The 23,582-nt window shown below is 38.0% G+C and overlaps 1 protein-coding gene across 15 annotated transcripts in view; it reads left to right on the top strand.

Moving 5' to 3' along the window:
* The window catches only part of ZBTB20 (zinc finger and BTB domain containing 20), an 892,970-nt gene that overhangs the window by 585,406 nt on the left and 283,982 nt on the right, over positions 1-23,582 (top strand). The window lies entirely within an intron of this gene.

Below are 23,582 nucleotides of genomic sequence, written 5' to 3'. Positions count from 1 at the left end.
AAATGCTATGGCCAGTGAGATGGACACTTAAAACCATGGTTACCTACCACCTGTAATCTTTCAAATATGTCTCGAGCGTCCATACCTCTCTTCTATCTCTAGGCACCGTCCCTAGTGCTGTTCTGAGGCTGTCTGACTCTCCTGGATTCTGCCTGCCAGGCATGCTTCCTGCTGCAGGATGGACTCCTCACTGTCTCTCAGCCTCTACTCCACCTAAGAGACACATTCTCTCCCAGCAGGAAAAAAATTATTGTGCCTCAATCTTCTAAGGGAAATAGCCTATGAAACTCGGTGCTTATTTTTGCAGCAGTTAAACAACTATATATATATATATATATATCATTGACCTTGGACTTTACCATCTCAATATTCAGTATGCCTTGTGAGGAAAAAGTCCCCCCCCCCCAAGGTAAAACATACTTGTGATGGCAAACTTAATTTGTGATTACTTTGTAGGGGGGTGGGCAAAAGTGGGTTAGTAATAATATTACATAATTAATGAATAAATAACTGTACTCACAACTGTAAACCTACTTTTGCCCACCCCTGTATATAATTGAGGAAAGCAAGCAGAGCAAACTTGTGTTTTTAATCTAGCCCCATTTAACAGTTTAATTTGATAGTGGGAATTAATCGTATAATGCTTAATATAACTATAGTACAACCATAATTAACAGACATTCTTTACAGTTATGGCCCCTCCCGCTCATGCTTAGAAGAGGGCATGGACCATTCTTTTCCCCTAACTTAATATCTCTCAAGACCGTAGAATTATTGCAAAAATGTTACAGTAGTATTTTTGTTTTCTGGTTGGTTTGTGTAGTATCCATTGAATAAAATGTGACTACGAGACACTAGATGGTGGTCTAGAAGGAACTCCTACCATTTGCAGCAGCATGGATGGACCTGGAGAGCATTATGCTAAGTGAAATAAGTCAGTTGGAGAAAGATAAATATCACATGATCTCACTCATTTGTGGAATATAATGAACAACATAAACTGATGAACAGAAACAGATCCAGAGACAGAGAAGCATCGATCAGACCGTCAGACCTCAGCGGGAAGGCAGGGGAGGGTGGGGGTAAGGGGGAGAGACCAACCAAAGGACGTGTATGCAAGCATATAGGCCTAACCAATGGACACAGACACCAGGTAGGGTGAGGGCATGAGTGGGCGGGTGAGGGAGAAAGGGGGATAAGGACACATATGTAATACCTTAATCAATAAAGAAAATAAAAATAAAAGTAAGACAGTAGGTGAACTCATTTTAGGCAGCGTTTCCTGGTTGTGCCTTTCTAAAAGGTGAGTGACAGCGTGGCAAGTTTTGTCTCAGACAGAATTTAGAAGGAAAGTGACTGACTTATCAAAGAAAGGTGGGCTGATGTGAAAAGGCTTATTTTTATGTGTCAAAAGGTTTAAGGGAGAGGGGGACTGGGCTCAAAAACAGAGGTTTTTTGTTGTTGTTTTTTTCCCCTACTGATTTTTGTGTGGAATGCGTTCTTCTTCTTAATATTTTTGGGATGCAACAAAGGCAGACTGGTTTTTCTAAAGATCACCACCATCAGGATATAAATTAGTAATTTGATCAACCAGATTGACAGACAAAATAAATGTTTTAAAAAAGAAACCCTGTATTCAGTTAATGTTTCAGTTAATATTGACTAAGCACAGGCTTTAAAAAAAAATTAGGCATTGATACTTGTAAAGTATAAGTAGATGCTTCAGTGGGAGAGAGCTAGGTGAGAACCCCATTTGACTTTTTGCTATTGCTAAAAGCTTTAAAATTCAGTAAATGTATGTAAAATTATTTTAAAGAAAACATTAGGTCATGTTTTGATATATGAGTATGTGCCTGCTTGAAAGGCACAGCAGTAAAAAGAAAGAAAGAAAGAATGAAAGAAAGAAAGAAAGAAAGAAAGAAAGAAAGAAAGAAAGAAAGAAAGAAAGAAAGAAAGGCGCAGCAGAGACATTGAAATGGGACAATTCATTAAGAATGAACAATTTTTTAGATGTTGTGGCAAGGGTTTCTGTGTTACCTGATCCTATGAATCAACATGTGAAGAATGCATATTTCTGAGCCCCACATAGTCCTAGAGAATCAGAAACTTCCATGGGGCAACCTTGGCATTTGTATCTGAAATAAATCTGATATAAATGCCAAATATTATGATCAGGGAAGCTTGGGAAACTGCTCTATGAGATTTTTTAGACCACATTGAAGTGGGAGAATGATGTATTATTTCATATAAAGGGGAATATATATATATATATATATATATATATATATATATATATATATAATCACACACACACACACACACACACACACACACACACACACACTTCTCCTATGCCATTGGTTCTCAACCTTCCTAATGCCACGACCCTTTAATACAGTTCCTCATGTTGTGGTGACCCCCAACCATAAAATTATTTTTGTTGCTACTTCATAACTGTAATTTTGCTACTGTTATGAATCGTAATGTAAATATCTGATATGCAGGATGTATTTTCATTGTTACAAATTGAACATAATTAAAGCATAGTGATTAATCACAAAAACAATATGTAATTATATATGTGTTTTCTGATGGTTTTAGGCGACCCCTGTGAAAGGGTTGTTCGACCCCAAAGGGGTCGCGACCCACAGGTTGAGAACCGCTGTCCTATGCTCTTCCCTGTAATTCAGAGGCATTTAAAATGAGTAGTTTTTCTCTAGACCAATGTTGTTGTTTTTAAGCATCTTTTATCTCTCCTTGTCCCTCCATATCAGTGACCTTCAGATTTTGTATCCCCCTCTTTCTCACTCCTCGCACCTACCTAATATATGGTCATCACATAAAAGTCCCTAGATTAGGAATTTGGAGCTTGAGTTCTAGTTCTGGCTGGAACTTCGAGCTAGTGACTTCTTATCACTTTAGTTTTACATCAGAAACCCCAGGGAGGTTACACAGAATGTCATTTTGTGAACCGTACCAGTTCCACATGGTTACAGAGATTATCTTCTCTAGACTTGTTTGGGGATCATAACCATATAAGATTTTTGTGTTTGATTGGAATGTAAGTTCAGGTTTAGACATGTGTGTATTATTTATAGACTTATACTTATCTCCAAAACTAAGTTGAGTTACAATTTAATCTAAGATAAACTGCGGAAAATGTATTTTCTGCTACTTTTAAAAGCATCTTCCAAGGACATTATTGACCAGGGATTTCATATTGACAGATTTCAAATTAAACATGATGGATACTGATTTATAAAAAGAGTAGGGAAATGAATGAATGAATGGACTACCTGGTAGCTGCTCTATGTGCTAACACCTTCAGGTCCATGGAGGCAAGGAGAATTACACTCTTCCAATAAAGTATGGGGACTGGCAGTGAAAATAATTTTTTTAAATACATTTAAATGGGCTATGGCTTGGGGTTGCTACAAAGCTATATGGAAAGTACTTGACTGAGCACAAGAATAAAAAGAAAGTGCCACTGCCATTTCAAATGGAGGATAGAGAGATGCAGTTGTAGAGGTTCGTGTTTCCTAAAGCCCCTTGTCAGCTCAGCATGGCCTCCGTGTGAATCCACATGCGACAGTGGCCTGTGCACCCTTTCACACTTCAGGGAAGCCTGGGTTTCCTTTTCCTTCTCCATTTTAGCAATGGGCAGCCTGCAACCTTTTGATTAAGCTAACTTTGTACTTTACATGACTGAACTCAGTGATGCCAAACATCCTTGAGGAAGTTGACATTTGTGTACTTTGAAACAAAAAAAAAGAAAAGTGAATCCCAACTGCTTCCTCCTGCCCTTTTGATTAAGGGAAGGGTAAGTCAGCAGGAGAGGTGCTGCTTTTAACAAGCAGGGATATGCAGAACTGATTGGTATCTTTCTTTGAAAAAATGTAGGAAAGATTGATGTTAAACAACACTAATCAGAGTTGATTACAGGGACTGAATGAATTCATTGATGGGAAAGAGCCATGGTTCCAGAGGCAACAAAACAGATTAGGTAACAATCAGGGAAACAGTGTTTGGAATAGTTCTGCTCATCTCTGCAACCAGGAAGAAGTGTCCCAGGCCGTTCACCACTTCCTGGTACAGACCTGACTGTCTGCTCAGTGCAGTTCTCTGCAGGCAGAGCTCTTCTCCTTCAGCTTTGCCTGGCTGACACTTTCTCTTCATTGAGGCCTCAGCTTCCCTTGATCACCTTATCTAAAGTAGTACTTCCTTCACTACCTGGGAGGTCCCTACCCACTTCTGAAATCTCATTTCCTGCTGTTCCAATGTCACCCACAGTTCTGTCTGAACCACCTGCAGTTTCCTCAGTGGACTAGACTATGCCTTGCTCTGTGATATTTTTTGTGTGTGTGTTACCTCTATCTGATGTCCCTTTCTATCCTATTTAGTCTTTGCCTGACCTACTCCTCCCAGCCTTCAAGTTTCAGCTCAAGCATCATCTCCTCTAAACTTTTATATAAATTTCTTATTAAAACCCATACCTCTGTTTTCTAATGATACTAAAATACCCAGAATGTATTGGATCTTTAATTAAGAAAGAATCTATATTAATTAATCAACACTCCTTTTCTACCTCCATGTTCTAAAATAATTGCCTCAAACAAATAACAGAACCCAGAGGAAGAAATTCTTACACACAATGGGTAACTCATTGGTTATCTGTTTACCAAAAAAAATAATGGGACAAAGGAAATGGCAAGTCATATTTAGGAGCTTCTATGACTGCTCTTTTCTGTGACTTCTAGGTTGTTTCAGTGAGTACCTGACTATAAATATGAGGAAAGCTTGGAGGAACAGTTTCTTGGACTGATGCTATAATTTCTGGCCAGTGTATGAATGTGTTGCTTATCTTACAAAAATTAGGCTGCTGCCATCTAATTTATTATTAAATAAAATAAGGCTTCTACTTTAGGAACTCTCAAGTACTCAACATACATCATCAGCTTAATGCTGTCTTCTTCTGCCTAGTGCTAATAATCATATGCATACTGAATACATCACCTGAGCACTTTAAAATCCTGATACATATTACCTAATAAGTGACTATATTATACTTATTATTTTTAATAATCTCATATATTTACACTCTTAGAGAAGTATGTTTTCTTCTTATGTAGCAATAAGTAGATAACCCAATCTTCTCCAACCAACACATGGAAAGTAGAACATACGGGAAATAACCCTAGGCTTTTAAATTAGATTTGTCCCAATTAGTTCATAGTTGAAACATTCTAATGCCATTTTAGATTTTACCAGTAACACCATTGGGCTTAGAAAGGGGCAGTTGTTTAATAACATCATAAGAATGCTGCCATGCTAGGGAGGGAGGAACCTGAGGCATTTTATTGTCCAAGGTGACGGAGTCTCAGGGATGCCAAATATTGGCCACATTTGCCCAAATGTTGACTGTTAGTGGCTAAAAGATAGGGAACTTGGGAAGCATTTTATTATTGCCATGACACTTTCATTTTTACTCTTATTTGAGATCATTATTGAATTAGTCAGTCTTGCATTTTACAATGCAGTTCTCAATCTTGCATTCTCCATGCATATCTTGGGGATCTTTCCATATCAGTACATAGAGAACTACCGCAATCCTTTATCCAATTCCACACTATTTCATTATGTACATGTATCATAGTTCATCCTACCTGTCCCTATTTATAAACAATTGTTATTTACAACAACAATCCCCAGTGAACCACCTTGTGTATAAAACATTTCAAAGATGTGCAGGCTTTCTGGAGGATAAATCCTGAGAAGTAAATTTTGGTCAAATGGTTTTATGCATCTTAAATTTTGCCAAATAGATCTCAACAGAAGTTCTATTACTGAACAGACCTATTATCAATATACAGAAGTGCCTCTTTACCCCCAGCCTGAACAAAATAGTGGTTTTGTAGACGTTGGATTTCTGCCAAATGCATAGGTATAAAAGGGTATCTCCCTGTATTTTAAATAGGTATCTTTTGATATGTATGACTTTGGTGTTTATTTTTTCTATAAGGTGTTTATTTATCTACTTTTCTATCACTTTCTTGCTCTTTTCCATTGTTTCTTGCGATTTATACATTAAGGAGATAATCCATTTATCTCCATGTGTTGCCAATGTTTTTTCCAGTTTTTCATTTTTAAAATTATTTTCCTTATGATATATATACATATATATATATGTATATATATATATATATATATATATATATATATATATGTCATACAGAAGTTTTTTTTAAAAAATATAATCCAATTTACCTATCTTTTTATATGATAGCTTCTGAGTATTGAGTCATAGGTAGAAAGTCTTTCCCATGCCAAGATTATGAAAGAATTTCCAAGTTTTTTCTTTTAGGACTTTAATAATTTAGATTTTTATATTGAAAAATATGATCCATTGAATGAGGTTTTTAATCCAGAAGATATTTTCAAGATAAAGGAGGATTTGACAAAAGGGAAGCCATAATGTTCCCAGAGCTTGATGAGCAGTGGCTGACCTACCATCATTTGCATGGTATACTAAATCTCATTCCTCTCTGCCAGTAGGATGCAATACAATTATGATGAAAAAAGAGAATATGGATTTCAAAGTGAAAATTAAGAAATACCCATGTTTAGCTTTTGAAGGTGTTTACCTTTCTGCTTTTTTTATTGCTGTTTGTTAGTTTTTGTTCATTTCTTTGTTTCTGTGAGAAAGCTGTGAGCTAGCAGAGTTCATAAGCTAATTGCAGTATTTATTGGTTTAAATTCTAGTAGCTTGTGCAGTTCAGCTCTAAAATCTCATTAACAGTGCATAGAAACCAGCCCTTGGAGTCAGAAACCCCAAATTCATCTGCTGTACCCCCAGAACATCTCTATACAATGGAAGGAATTTATGGAAATAAGTAAGTAAGCACTTACTTTCCATAAGTAAGAAAGCACTATTTCCATAAGTAAGAAAGCAATAGAAACATGTTTAAAAGTGCTTTGAGTTCCATAGAAAATTAGTTCATGAAGTTACTAGCTAAAGATATTTTTGAATTATATGCTACATGAATTTTTGGAGGGAGCTTTTATGTAGAAAGCTTGCCCCCCCCCCCCCAGTTCATATTTGCTTATCCTCTTCAATAGTTTGCTTTCATTGTCAAAAGTAGTCTTTCAACAAGTATTTGTTCTAGATGCTGAGGTTACAACAGTTAACAAAACAGACACCTACATAAAAAGCTCTTCAAAGAGCTAATATTTGGAGGGGAAGGACAGAAAATAAATAAACACACATAAAATATTAAGCATGTCAGAAGTCGGTAAGTGAATTAGGAACAGTAAAGGGGCAGATAGGAAGTGCTGAGAAAGGAGTGTTTCTATGATGACTAGAATCCAAGAGTCCTACACATTTAGCAGTGAATCTTTAAGGATATATAAGGATATTTCAGAGTTCCAAATACACTGAGATGAGTTTCGATATCCTAGGGAGAACCTGAACTAGACATATTCATGAAAACAGTCATTCATGAACATATTGGCTCTATTCAAGGTCAAATGACAGCAAATGTCAAACTTTTCTATAGATATTTCACATTTGCTCAGGATACTCACCTCTCTCATATGAGCCAGACTCAACATTAGCCCTTGGCAACTATAGGATTTGTTATTGAGAATGAAGGACCAATGGCAATGTGATTAAGAGCTGGTGAGAGTCTTGTTTATGTCATGTAACATGATTAACCTCAATAGATGAAGCATGATAATCTTTGCTGGAGTAATACTCATTTGCCATGAGTACCCTTTTCCTATCCCTAATGTAGCACCTTCCCTGTGGACACCAAAGCCTCATAGTTGTGACATATTATCGTCCTCTACTGAAATTATGATGTGAGTGGGTTGTTTAAAGAACTTTCTTCAGACCTAGATTATTGACAGAGATGTTCTTTGATTGGCACTGGAGTCTCCCTATTATCTAGCCCTAATTTACCTCAAAATCATCAGTTTTACTTCTTGCTACTCCCTTTCACAAACCAAAAGATTTATATTACCAGTGCATAATAACGTTTCCTCTCTATACTTATATCCCTTCTATTCTTCAATATTTAGTTTGAAGGATTCTTTATCTGGAATCTCCTTCCTTAGCCATTTCTTGAGGTCATTACTCATATTTTAACTAGCTAGCTATTTATTATTTATCTATTTATTGATCAACCTGTTTATCAATCATCTATATATTTACCCATCCTCCTAATGTACTTGATCATTATTGTATAATGAATAAGTGTTAAAATGGATGATAGCAGACAGATGTGGGGATATGGGCAAGCAATAAAATAAAGGTGGGCTTAAGTAGGTCCTGTGGTTTCCTTGTGACAAAATATTAAATAAAATATAAGAACAGCTTTTATTAATTAGTCCAGAATCAGAGAGGCTGTCTGGTGACCTCCCAGAGAGCTGTCGTGTGCGAAATAATCTGGAATGTGGTCTCCTTTAGCATTTATGAAGAATATTTCTAGCTGATATATCCAAGTTGCCTGTAGGAGTATAGACCATGCTGACCTCTCTCGCTTGATACCTGTTGGCATGCTGAGATTGAATCTTGTTTCCTACCTGAACTCTAAAGATAAGAAAGTTGATACACTTAATAAGGCTTTTGTGCCCCTGATTAGTTGGCTCCGATGTTTTCAAACAACACTGCTTTTCCCAAGGTCTGGATAACATGTGGTTTATTTTTAAAATTCCATTATTTTTGAATATTTTCCACAAGTAAATGATGTTCTGAGGGAAAAATATATTTAAAGCATTAATTTAAGACTAAGTCCCCAGCACGACAAGAAAATCCAAGGACCAAGTTTCAGCTGGTTGTTTGGAAGAAGTGCATGCTGGAAGCATATAGCTTGGCATCAGTCAGTAACACAACACACTCATATCTGATTAGACAAGGGGGAGAAAATAGTACTTCAAGCCCAGAGTCAGGCTTAGTTATGAGTTGAAGGTGAAGTCAGTACTATTTAAAGTTTCATTTTATTTATAGGACTCACCTGTAAGTGTAGGGTTTCCAAGAAAGTAGAAGACATGGTTCCTGACCCAGAAGCCTTTCAATAGAATGAATATGATGAAGGTAACACAAGTATTGTTGATACATATATAACAGAAACTTATAACCAAACAGAGTACAAAGGACACTAATGAGTTTACCTAATTGGAAATCACAAATTAAAGGAATTTTTCTAACTATTCTTTATCAGTGTGGGGTAGGGCCATCAGATGAAGTACTGTTGTTGCATACAAATTTTATTGAATGAAAGGAAAAGAAGGAAATCATCTCTGGAAACTGCTGGAGTAGATTCAGGAATTACCAGACCAAGGAGGCTGAGGAGAGGGAGATAAGAGGACCTAGAAAGTGCTGCCAGCACAGAGACTGCTTCCAGTATAATTCTCACAGACCCAACCTGCACCTGAACCCCTGCCGTACAAATCTTCATTTCAATCTGTTAGGAATCTTTTTCCTCTGATTTCATAATGTAATTGCTCTTTGATTTGATAATAGAAGTTAAGCCTATACATTTTCATAATCACCTTCCCTAGAACACATCCATTATGCAAAGAAGGAAAACTTGTATAGCAATAATGATAATGTTTTATTTTAGGTATACTAAGTGCTTTCACTTATATTATCTCATTTGGTCCTCACAATAAACCTGAGGTAGGTGCTATCCATTTTAGAGGTGAGGAAGGAACATGAGATCCTAGAGAAATTTTAGAAATTTTATAACATTTTATTTGGAGTTCGTTCTCTCTCTCTCTCTCTCTCTCTCTCTCTCTCTCTCTCTCTCTCTCTCTCTCACACACACACACACACACACACACACACACACACAGTCATAGAAAGATAGGATAGCTCTGGGCATGGTTTTCCCTCTGAATAAGGAGTCATGTAAACCTAACCTGGAAGATGATCTTAAGGAAGGTTTGGAATCAGCTTGATGCAGATTTGAGTCTTCACTTGCCTCTTACAGATTTCTGACATTTGGAAAGTTTTTCAACATTTCTAAATCTGGGTTTTCTCATCTATAAAACAGGAATAATAATAACAAGAACAGCTACAGAAAATTTTGAGAATTAAATGGCAAGAGTGTACATAAACATCAACCCATAAGAAGCACAATGGGAATGAGCCATAACTAAAATAATGGTTGTCATTATTATCTTATTTTCAATAAAAGAAGCAACAAAATTGAGAAAATTCTTAAATTTTGAAAGGAGGATAAGTTATTTAAATGATAAATAATAGCACCAGTTGTTTACATGGAAGAGAGGGTTAATACCCTTCTTCAGAAAAGGATCCTCAACAAATGAAGTATTAAAAGGTGTTATAATCATTAGGTCAATTGCCTGAGAAATATCACTAAGTATATACTTCCTTCAGCTTCCTTAGTCTTTGAAGAAGTGCTAGGGCTGAGTACCTTGCAGGAAAGGATTGCTGTGTATTCAGAAGAATAGAGCATTTCTGAGTCCTCCAAAAATGATTCCAGCAAGAACTCTCTCATAACCGTGGGGTATCATGGGGCCACCTCTGCTCCATCATGAGATGTCATGTACTATTATTATGAGGTGGCACAGGGATCATGCTGTTCAGTGAGTAATACCAGATGAAGGGAGAGATCTGTATAATTTGGAGAAGTGTCACATATGGCTTGTGCTGCTCCCACAGTGTACTGGCTAACAAAAACAGTGCAGTGGTGAAGAGTGTCTAGGAAGGTACAAAGCAGAATGGCTCCCCCATCCTAAACCTATGAAAAGAATCTTTTTTACTCCCAAAGAACAGGCACAAAGGGACTTTGCAAACTGGACATAACCCACCAAAAATTCAATGGTGGTTATTGTTGGATCAGAGAAGTATAAGTTGTTGGGTTTCTTAAAACTTAATTTATGCTTTTCTAGCACTTTCAAATTTTTATAACTATCATGAATTACTTTTATATGATTTATTTTGGAGATATTTCCTTCTAAAATATCGTATATTAATTTTTTTAATACAGGGAAAAGTAAAGGAGAAAATTTCTTAATAACCTTGCCACTCAGATACCCTTGTTGGCATTATTTTGTAAACAAATAGTTGGAAAATTCAAATGGAATAGGAAAATACATAAATTAAAGGAAATATTTTTATCCCTCTAGTCAAAAGTGTCTTGTATAACCTCTCATAAAAGTATAATTATGTATATTCCAGTATATTTGTATGCATATGTGTCCTCATTTTATTCATACAAGAGATTGTACCATATATGTCATATCTTGTCATGTAGCATATACATCTAATTTATTCTTTTTTAGCAACTTCACAGTACTTCTTATAGGAATGTACCTCAGTTGTTTAGCTAGTCACTGAATATGTAGTAAATATTTTTAATTTTATAACCAGAAAAATTCAGTACCCTTTTTTTAAAATGTGTTTGCTAGACCTTAGCCTGGAATAAACCAAAACTTCTCTGCTTATTGTATGGTCACAGCTGAAAGATCACTATATGTATGTCTGTACATATAGTATGTATAAATGTATGCATGAATGTGTTAACATATTAGAGATTAATGTCTTGAGCTCTAATTTTACTGTATAAAATGTCAGAATGGCCACAGGCAAAGTGAATAATGTCTTTGTGATCTGACTGAATTGTGGCTCACAGGGAAGTTGGCATACTTCTCGAAAGTTTTAATGCAGTCACTGATTACAGTGTCTGATATTTTACTGCAATTTCCATTTGGGTTAAAATTGATTTTGTCCTCAAAATAAAAGCTTTTAAAAACAGAGAAAATAATTATTTTTTCCATGGCAGGAAGTCTAAATCCTTCCATTTTATCTCCTAATATAAAAAAGAAGAGTACTAAGAAATCATTGAGAAGTTGATGCAAAAACAAATTCCCTTTTGAATGGTTGAGCTTTAGAACTTTATTCTCCAAGTACCTGCTCATGTCCCAGGTACCCAAGACAGAGAAAGCCAGATGCAGAAAAAACATTTATACCAAGGCCTTACGGGATGCTAGCAAAAAGGCAGCTGAGGCTTTTCAAAACCATTTTGTTACAGGTTAAAACATATTTTTTTTTTATCCAGGTGCGTTTGAATAGGAGGAAGAATTTTTTTTGTGGTCATTGGCCTGATTGCCCTGTGTTAAATGTGGAGATTGCATAACAATCAAAAAGTGCATACACAAGCCATATTCTAGCCTTGAAAATGTGGTTGCTTTTACAGTGCATGAGGGTCAAGAGATGGTGCCCTCCGCAGATGACTTTCCAAGTGAAAAAGCTTCATCTACATATAAAACATATTGAATTACATTTGATTTCTAAGGAGCTCTTGGTTGTTCTGGTTATGTCCCTGGTTGGTTTCTGTTATCATGTATCAAGTCATGGATTTACCTCACGTATTTCCCTGGCAGGTTTCTTCTATGGAAAGGCAGGGAGAGGCAGGAGAAGGAAGAAGGTATTTCTCAATATCTTGTAATAAACCCACTAGGTGTCACTGCTTTTAGTGGGACTCTGGCAAGAAAACTGTCAGAGGACACATTGGTGTCTTGGTGAAAAATGAATTTCATGGCACCTTGAATTTTAACCTCTAATGTATGTGAAGAACTGCTTAGGAGACTTCCTCATAATTATTTGCACCTATGGTTCCCTTACTTTATTTTGAAATTTTAAAAGAAGTTTTGCAATATTTATACTTGAACCATATTTTGTTGAGAAATCATTTATTCAAGCTATTCCATAGCATGTATCTTCCTAAACTTTGTGAATACACAATGAAATTAGTAAAGGTATTGGAGGGCTTCGGGAGCAGAATGCATTCAGAAAGCTTGCTCTCACATCCTTTGTGAGGAACTTGAGAGATGCCACATTCTTTTATGTCAGTGGTATGGGAGTGACTTTCTTCTTTCCTTTTTTCTTATCCTGCCTCTTGTTCCATGTTCTTTTCTCTCCTCTTGCTCTTCCTTTTTCTCTCCCAGTTTCATGAAAATTCATTTATCTGTGACATTTAAAGACTCTGTGTGAAAGGTGTCTGGAGCTGTGGCCGCTGTGTACGTCAATAGTGTATCTTAGAGTCTGGCACTCTGTCAATATTTGGGGGCCTCGGTAACTGCACTTAAATGCAGTGTCTGCCAGCCATCACACTCTTCGTGTCTCAGTAAGGAATCCGAATGAGTGGATATTAGCATGTCAGATCCTTCCACAACTGGCAACACTTTGTAGACAGTATGTGGGCATCCCCCATTTGCCCTCCGCACCTCTCTGTCTGATTCACTTCTATGATGTTATTTTCCCTCTATATAAAAAATAGGAATCTTCAAAAAATACTGGTAAGAAACTGAAGAAAACAGCATCATTGTACAATATTTATTCCATGGTTTTATAGTATATAGCTATATATGTAAGCGTTACATTTTATTTTTATTTTTTAAGTATATTTTATTGATTTTTCACAGAGAGGAAGGGAGAGGGATAGAGAGTTAGAAACAGCAAAGAGAGAGAAACATCAATCAGCTGCCTCCTGCACACCTCCCACTGGGGATGTGCTCGCAACCAAGGTACATGCCCTTGGCTGGAATCGAACCTGGGACCTTTCAGTCCACAGGCCGATGCTCTATCCACTGAGCCAAACCGGTTAGGGCAGGCATTACATTTTAAAAATTATATTCTATGTATTTCTTTTTTGCTTAGGTTATGATATTTGGATAAAATTATTATTGCTATTTCATGGTAGATAAATTTAGATTTCTTAGGTAAATTTCTCTAGTTTATGTATGAATTACTTGAAGAGACAAGGTATTTCTCTGAAGCTAAACTACTTACATTTTCAAATGTTTCTTAGTGTCCTCTCTATTAGGCCAATGAAATGGCCCATTTCTAAATTGAACCATTAAAGCATTATTATGACAATTTTCCCATGCACTTCCCCCAGATAACTTATTGGTCTTTCAAGTTTTGTAAGGGAAACCAATAGTTGCAACATGTTCGTTCCTGAACTACTATGTGCTCTCAACCCACCTGTAATCTTGACCATATCTGTATCAAGAATCTGAACTTTAAAGAAAGAAACAAGGAAACTAGGGAGTTTACCGGATACCAATTTTATCTTAGAGATCTGCATTCAACCTAGGACAAATATGGAAGAACTTGTTTAGGTCATGCTCAGATCAAATAATCCAGGTGTCCAGAATCCAAGAGAATATCCTGGAACTCTTAATGCTCCTTGATGGAGTCATTAATAATAGCTTCTTTCTTGGACCCACTGGATCGGCAAGAATTCCTGAGTTTAATGAATTCACCCAAGCTTCATGCCAATGACAGATCTTTCCCAGACTGTATTTTTAAGTCAGGTCCCTAACATGTGAACACGTGCTGCCAGCATCTGCTATACACTATAGAGATCTTAAGATGGCTCTTATTGGGACTGAGAAATGAACTGCCTAATCAACAGCATTAACAGTGCAGTTTCAGTACAACCACTGAAGACAAACTCAGGCCCTCTAGAGCCTTTAGCTATACCTCAGAAAGGGAAATATGCAGATTTATTTGCCTTATAATTATGAGTCATTTGTAAGGTTAAAAGTTCATTTGACCAGTTACAAATGCTGCCTCCAGATTTTACATCATAATTATAGCAGTCATTTTTTAGGTTCATTCAGTCACCATGTTTGTAAGCGAAATGCCATTGGGAGTTTGTTTTGAACTAGACAGCATGGATGGACAAAGGGATGTCCCATGAACTCCAACCACCAGAAATCATCTGGCAATATAAGAACATGCCTCAAACTCAAAAATAAAAATGAGCATGAGGACTGAGAGAATAGCAAAAAGAAAATTTATAGATATACAAGGATCTGTACCTGGTCTACATCAATGGATGTGGTATTTTTCTGTCTAGCTCATTTTTAATTGAATATAGTAACATGTACAGCTTCTAATGAAGAAATAAACATGTTCTCCTGCCTCTGTCTGTACTTAGAGCTGTTTTTGTGGTCCCAGAGAGGAGGGAGAAAAACCCTACAATACGCCACATTAACCACAAGGTTTTTACACCACCAAAACTTTATCTCAAGATATAATAGAGAACATTTTCGGTACCTTTCATGAATGAATCATGTCTCTATTACTGCCAGTAAGACTCATCTGCTGGGCTAAGAACTTAATCTCCTATTGCTCTGGATTCAGAATTTTAAGAATATATATTATATCTGTTCTTTATTGTACACTGTTTGTTTAATGTTAGACACTATTCCTTTCCAGGGCAAAGGGAGAAATAAGAATGAGATGAGAATACAGAATCAGCCTGCAGAATTTATAGCTAAGAACAGGAGGAATTTTAGGTTTTCTTGGATTACTTCAGACACACATTGGAATTGTATTTGATATTTGATGGGCTACAATTTAACCATCTCTTTTTGTTAATACTAAAATATTCTCTTGCCTAAAGCAGGTAAGATTTGGGTTCTTCCTCAGGAATCCTAAAAACTTCTTCAGCTCTTTCTTCTCTAGTGTGTATTTTGTCTACTGATCACAGAGTGAAATGAGAGAAATGAGCACAGCAGAATGAAGGTGATGAAAGTAGGTCTGATCCCACCTCAACATGGAAGACACATATAAATAGTTTTCAGCTTTGGCTGCCCCTGCCAGAAAAGAAAGATCTGCTTGACTCTATAGCTAGAGTCAACAAAGCACTCAAAGGGGTTGTCAAAAAGGTCTATCTTAACATAAAGTAGAATCTACTGTTATTGTAGAGATGAGCTTTGTTAGTGTCTCTGTGATCCCTTAGTGAAGACACCACTCAAATAAAGATCCACCATCCCGCCCCAAAAGACAGAGGTAAATGACCTATCTAGTTCCAGGTCTGTGTTATGTGCCAGTCACAGGACACCTTTATTCAGAGATCTGCCCTCTCTATTTTTGGACAATAAGTTGCTATTCTTGTTTTTAGTTTTGAAGGATTGGATGATTTTGTAATGATTACTACCTCCGCCTTCCTAAAATGTCCACTTGCTAGCTTTTAACTCAAAAGGATCCCAAGTAAAAGGTGTTATAACTACTAAAGGAATCCTTCTTAGTACTCACCTCAAGATCTACTTTAAAAAAAATGTTAGGCCCTGACCTGGTGGCTCAGTTGGTTGGAGCATCATCCCTTATACCAAAAGATTGTGGGTTTGTTACCCATTCAGAACACATACCTGGATTGTGGATTTGATCCATAGTCGGGGCGTGTACAAGGAGGCAACTGATTGATATTTCTCTCTCCCATCAATCTCTCCCTCTTCCTCTTCCTCTCTCTCTCTCTCTCTCTCTCTCTCTCTCTCTCTCTCTCTTTCTCTCTCTCTCTCTCATTCTCTCTGAAAATCAATAAAAACATATTCTCAGATGAGGATTTAAAAAAAGGTTAGTACTAAATTTCTGATGTAACTGCACCAGAATAGAGGCCATTGTCATTGTTCTTGAGGAAATATGCTGGTGAAATAGCTATATGCTTCTCCATAATCAAAGTCCTTTTCCCTCAATAGGTATAATGCATATACTTTTCAGTTTCTGCTCATGTAATAGTGGCCTGGAAGCTACCAGTTTAACTAGCAGTCATGGGCCCAGTGAACATTTATGCATCCAGACTGATGAATGTTGAGTGATGTATGTGAATCTCTTGGAATTGCATGGCTCAGCAGATAAAGCATTTGCCCATAGACTTAGGGTTCAGGGTTTGATTCAGGTCAAGGGCACGTACCTTGGTTGCAGGTTCCCCAGCTCTGATCGTGGTGCATGCAGGAGGCAACCAATCAATGTGTTTCTCTCACATTGATGTTTCTCTCTGTCTCTACCTCTCACTTCCATTCTCTCTAAAAATCAATGGAATAATATCCATTCACCTTAAACCATTCCCTTCCTATGGCACTAACTGAAGTATTTTTAAAAATTTATTATTATTTTTATTGATTTGAGAGAGAGAGACAGAGACAGAGACAGAGACAGAGACAGAGACAGAGATAAATCGATGTGAGAGAGAAATATCAATTGGTTGCCTCCCTTACATGCCCCAACAGGGGATCAAAACCTCAACCTGGGTATGTGCCCTGACTGGTGATCAAACCTGCCACCTTTTGGTGAATGGGATGACACTCCAACCAACTCCTGAGCCATACTAGCCAGGGATGAAGTATTTTTGATTCATCTTCAAAAATAAGAAGCTAATATGTGTTGGTGGTATTTGTTATAAAATAGGGAGAGAATTTCACAGAATGGAATTAGGGAAAAAGATCCCTTAGTTAAAAAAAAATCTACCAAGTTCTTTGTACTTGCCAAGTACTTTTCTGGGAACAAGAGATAGGCAGGTAAGTAAGTGTCTATCACTAAAGAGTGCTCAAAGGATGGTGGGAGAGACAGACATGGAGTTAAATAACTACAGTGCAGTGGAATAGGCATTGCAGTAAAGGTGTGTGCAAGGTAGTATGACATTTATGGGTTATGTCTGTGGCCATGGTATAATTATTCATAGGGTCCTTTAAAATAGCTATAGCAGTCAGGTCTGCCTGAACTTGACTAGCAACATTTCCACAGGATAGGACAGAATATCAAAGAGATTAACATGTTTTGCCACACATGTTATCGACATCCAAATGGAAATGAAAAACTAGGTACACTAACTTTCCTTTCTACCATGGTTTGGGGGGAGATGGGATGTACAGTGGGAATTTAATGAGCTCTTAAGCTATTAATTCCCCGAAGCTCTCAGGATTGAAAGATAGAGTGAGAAAAAACTAGAAGCCATGAGGAGAATTGTAGAAACACAGGTTAAGGTTCAATGTCAGGAAGAACATTTTGTACAAATAGAAGAGTCTATTTGGGTTGCCTGTGATGGTGAGAGCCCCATGATCCTAGCAGTCCCTACAAACAAACTTAGGCACCAGATCAAGACTCAGACAACAGTTTATTTGGGTCCTCTGCACATTGCCTTGTGGTCTAATGACTCAACATTATGCATAGTATCTTTTTGAGTACTGTTTAAGTAAGAATGCTATGTTTGGAGAAACCACTACAAGTAAAAAAAAAATTAGAAATATCATTAAAATATTCAATTTGTGTGAGCTAAAACCTCTTGTAATCTACTCTGAACATACACTAAAAAGAGACATAGGAATGATACAGAGCACCCTGAGCTTATTCTTAGCCACTCATACAAGAAAGCCACCATTAGGCAGGTAGTATTCAGAAGACATGCCTCACTCAGAAGTCTCCACCTCTAAGACACATTCATTTTAAAATAGAGTAGCAGCAGAGACTTGCTTACCAGTGTGATTTACATAGCTATGAGTTACATACGAATGGGAACCTGTGGCAAAGCTATCATTAAAGAAAACAAAGTAGAAAACAGAACAAAGGATGCATTCTGTGCAAAGTTGGAAGTTTAGACTGTTTCAGGAATTCCTGTCATGGAAAGAAAGATGCCTGACCCTTCCCCCACCTAAAAAGAACAGCAGATGAGTGACAAAAGGAGGGTCCCTGAAGGTAGCATGGGAGCAGAGGGTAGGGTGAACTAAAGGCTGTCCACACGAAGAGAGAGAAAGGAGTTGGCATGGACACAAGATGTGGCCAAACCCCCTGCATTTACAGCACAGATACATGATTAGGTTAGAATCAGTTTCACCTCCTCCCCGGGTATAAAAGCAGGAACAGGCCAGGCCAGGGCTAAAGAAATGGCGTCGTGATGGTGCTGTGATTGTGCTAGCTTTCCCAGAGGCCTCAGAAGGATAGCAGCAGCACAGCTGAGGCCAGGATATGCTCATTGGTCCTTTTAAATCAAATTCTTGAGTATCTGTATTTATAGATTAAAATGTCTTCCAGTAAACTCGAGAGAAAAGTCTTTGGAAGGCAGTGGAAATGACTAGTTCTTCTGTGGTTTAAGAGTATAAGAGCTCCAGATAAGGGAACTTATTTCAAATCTCTGCTACTTAAAAATTGATGGTAAAGTATTTATATTTCTCTGACTTTTAGTTCCAACATGTGAAAAAAATGATTGCCCATACACCATAGAGTTAGGTAGATTATATTACACATGTAAATTGTATAACACATGTAGTGCTGGTGAATAATTATCTATAATAATAAAAGTGTAATAAGCAAATAGACCAAATGGCTGAACAGTGGAATGACCATCAACCATCCAGATGTCCTTCCAGACGACCTTCCAGACGAAACCAGGGCTGTGAGGTTCAAGGCAGCCGGGACTGTGAAGGCCTACTCTTGCAGGAATTGCATGCATAGGGCCTCTAGTTAACAATAAAATCTTGATTTAGCAAAGGCTGTCATCCATTTCGATAATATTCTGTGTCACCCACACCAAGCACTGCCTCACTTCACGGCATGACTTTCTGTCTAGTCCTGACACTTCACCCTGGGGTCCAGCTTTGCTCTGCTTCTCCAAATACTGAGAGCATTTGTCTCCCTGCCTTCAAACCTCAAGCTTTCACGTTCTTTAAGAGTGAGTGCTAGAATTATTTACAAAGTTAGCACCAACAACAGACAAAACAATTTAAATCAAAGATAGGACACTACATGACTTATAGGAAGTACTACTCTTGTTCTTGAGTTCTGAATGGACTCTTCTTCTTCTATAACGTTGACCCCGAGAACACTCATGTCAGGTGAACAAGGAATAGGCATCATTATTTTGTGCCTTCCCTCCCAAGGGGTAAAGATGACTCACCAAAAGCCAGGCACTGATATCAGATGAAGAACCCAATGCGGCATTCTTGAATTCTTGATTCAAAACCTACCAGAGTCTCCATTTACTATGGAAAGGTCAACCTAGAGAGGATAACCCTAGCTATTAATTTTCTATTATGATACTACTTTTTATACTTATAGCATTTTCTGGATTTGGATGGGCCCTCTGGTTACCCCCAGAATACAGGGAGGAAGCCATGTAAATTCCCTTCTCAACAGTTAAAGCAGTCCTTGTTCCAAAAACTCTCACATGTGTGATCACATGTCAGTGTCTGCAACTCAGTCAGGCCTTGGCTTCTTGGGATCTATTCATTACAAGTGAGTTTATGTGTCTTGAAGCATATGGCCTTGATAAATGATCCCGGAGCAAAGGAGCAAGGTATTTTAAGCTGGCCACAATTTTATTGAATCTCACAGGCTTGCTTTGTAGTCACTCCAATAAACTAAATGAGAAATTTCTGATGCTCCAAGCTATCCAGTCCCCGGGACTCCATGTCATGATTCAGAGTCCAACGAGACAACTCAAGAGTGTGCTTTTGTGTGACACTGTGACCACAGGGATAAATAATCATTTAGTAATTCTCTTTGAGGCAGAAAATTCTAAACATGGAGGAACCATTTCCCCTTAATGGGAGCCAGAAATCCTGTAAGTGCTTGCAATGGCATTCACACATCTGAATGGTAAACAGATAAAAACAGGAGCGCACCAGTTGCACAAATGACTTGCTTGTCACAAACTTGTCATTGCAGTCATCTAACATTTCTTTCAAAGAGCCCGATGGAAAGTATGGAACAAACAGACCCTGCTGACGTTTTGGCTCTGCTAAGCCTTCCTCTGAGCTAAAGCATCTGCAGCATCTTCCTGTTCTAGACCCTTTATCTGCTGAAGTTAGCTGATGCTGTACATGTCAAAGAGATGCTTGACTATTACATTAACAAGTTGATGACAAGCAAGTTATTCCTGCCGCTAAAATACTGCTGCTTTTAGCAGGCTGCCATTTTGACCTTCATCTTATTATACAGGAGAACCCTAACAGAGCAGAGCACAGGGGAGATACCAGCGTTGTTGCCCAGGCCTGTCAGATAAACAAGGACCAACTGTCGAGGGCTTAGGTGCAGTGGATGCACCAGGCAGTTGCATCAGGGTTACACATGGGATTTCCTAGTAAAACTGTAAATGTCTCAAATGCTTCAGACCATCTCAAGCATTCCTGAGATAAAAGGAGCTGAACAGAAATTCATTTCCACCCCCTACCCCCTCAATCCCGATACATGTATCCACACATAGGCCTGTATATACTTTATCAAACGTTAATGTCCGGAAACGTTAATGAAAACCATATACCAGCTTCACAGATAGTTTTTGCCAGTTCTTGGAGTTCCTCCTATCAGTAGCCTCTCCTCAGCTCTTCCTCATTAAGCATAACATCTGGAACTGTCTCAACCTAATCAGAACCATGCTCTTATCCCCTGAAAAGCAAGGAATGTCCATTAGCCTCCTCGCAGAAACCTTCAAGAGCCCTAAAGCAACACCGGTTCATCTCCAACCTTGGCTGCCAGCAGGGAGTGCTCATACACTATGCTACATCTGACTCCTGTCTTTCTGTTTAAAAAGCCTTTGAACCACCCTCCCCCCCGCCCCAGGAGGACCCACCCATGGTGTCCCCGGAGTGTGCACACTGGTGGGTCTCAGGCTTATCAGCACACAGACCCTAACTGGAGCTGTAACAGGAGCCTTGCCTGTTGCTTGAGTATTCTGCCTCTGCTGGTGCCATAGGCTACCAGACCTTGGAACAATGGAACATTTGCCCTCAGACTTTGGCCTCTTTTCATAAAGCTGAGCTTCTCTTATTCACCAAGGTGTCGGGTGCCCTGTATTCTTTTTAGACCCCTCCTTAAGGGTGCATTGATAGTGTCTTATCTGGTTTAAATATTGACAGAAACACTTGCATTCTCAGGCATTTTCCGGTTGGTGCCCTAGGTGCTTTCATTTTTTAAAGCCTTGTGTAAAAATGATGATTGTTGTTTAACCATGAGAACCCAAATTTCTTGCCAAAGTAGTGATGGGGCTTAACTTTATTTTATATTTGGCAAGTTGACCATAGCCATCTCCCAAATGAAATGTTTTAAGCTCATCCCAAATATCTCACGCTGTAATCTATACCTCAGCTTTGTTATCTCAGAAGACAGGTGGGAAGGGTGTGAGAAGAGGGTCCTATGTTTTACACAGCTACATATATTGGCCTTGAAAAAGGAAATGAAAGTAGTTTGAGGCGGCACTTATATTTCTGTAAAAGAAAACAGAAACAAATGATTTGAATTTTAAATGGAGTTTTAGTGACTTTTTCTTTTGAAAGTTCCTAATAGGATTTCTGTAATGATTTTGTGTTTTCTTTTTTTAATAGAACTTAAATGGCAAAGAAACAATATGCTATTTTTGATTTAGGGAAAAAAATTAAAATATTTCTTTATGGGAACTCTCTTTTTAAATACACATTAGGGAATAGATAATGGCAACAACAAAAAATGTTCTTGCTTCCTATTTAGAGGATAGCTCATTAGTGTATGTGTATGTGCTTTTTAAAAATAATTCTTTATTGTTGAAAGTATTACCTATGTCCCCTTTTCCCCCCATTGATCCCCCTCCAGTCCACCCTTGCTCCACCCCCGCCCCCACCCCAGGCCTTTAGCACCCTATTGTCAGTGTCCATGGTTATCCATGTATGTATACAATGTCTTTGGTTGATTACCTCCCACCCACCTACCCTCCCCTGCCTTCCCTCTGAGATTCCCCACTCTGTTCCATGCTTTGAGTCTCTGGATTCACTCTGTTCATCTTTTTATTTGTTACTTAGATTTAATATATATTTCCTTACTTGAGTGTTTATTTTCTATTTATTTTAAGAAAGCAAGAAAGGCCGTGGCCGGTTTGGCTCAGTGGATAGAGCGTCGGCCTGCGGACTGAAAGGTCCCAGGTTCGATTTCGGTCAAGGGCATGTACCTTGGTTGCGGGCACATCCCCAGTGAGAAGTGTGCAGGAGGCGGCTGATCACTGTTTCTCTCTCATCGATGTTTCTAACTCTCTATCTCTCTCCCTTCCTCTCTGTAAAAAATCAATAAAGAAAGAAAGAAAGAAAGAAAGAAAGAAAGAAAGAAAGAAAGAAAGAAAGAAAGAAAGAAAGGTAGGAAGGAAGGAAGGAAGGAAGGAAGGAAGGAGGAGGAGGGAGGGAGGGAGGGAGGGAGGGAGGGAGGGAGGGAGGGAGGGAGGGAGGGAGGGAGGGAAGAAAGAAAGAAAGAAAGAAAGAAAGAAAGAAAGAAAGAAAGAAAGAAAGAAAGAAAGAAAGAAAGAAAGAGAAACAAAGAAAGAAAGACAGGAAGAAAAGAAAAATACTTAGCTGGAGCAATTTCATTAGATTCATAGGTTTTTAGGACAAGAAAGGAGCCCCACGGTAGGACTATGACTATATCACACTCCCACGTTAGGGATGTGGCTACTGAGACGCAAAGATGTTTAATAACATCAGCAAAGACACACAACAGGATTGTGGCAGAGCTGCACCTAAGTCAAGATCTGACTTTCAATGCAGACAATACTCTCAGAAATTAAATTAAAATTTTAAAAACTTTCTTTTAAACGGGACAGTCTTATGTGAATGATTTACATTGATGTGCTTAAATCTCATAGGATATTTGCTTTTGGAATAACTAGGACTATGAACTGGCTAAGCCAACTTAGGGATATATACTTGAATCATTTGGAGACATTTCTTCCTAAACTATGTTTTATCTGAGTAATGTAAGGAACTGGTATTATTTCAATTAATTTTTTTTCTTTCACAAGATTTCAAAGAAATAC

This window comes from Myotis myotis, unplaced genomic scaffold, assembly GCF_014108235.1.
Source record: "Myotis myotis isolate mMyoMyo1 unplaced genomic scaffold, mMyoMyo1.p scaffold_m19_p_2, whole genome shotgun sequence".
Taxonomy (NCBI): domain Eukaryota; kingdom Metazoa; phylum Chordata; class Mammalia; order Chiroptera; family Vespertilionidae; genus Myotis; species Myotis myotis.
The sequence above is the reverse complement of the archived record's forward strand: the minus strand, read 5'-3'. Positions and strand labels throughout refer to the sequence as shown.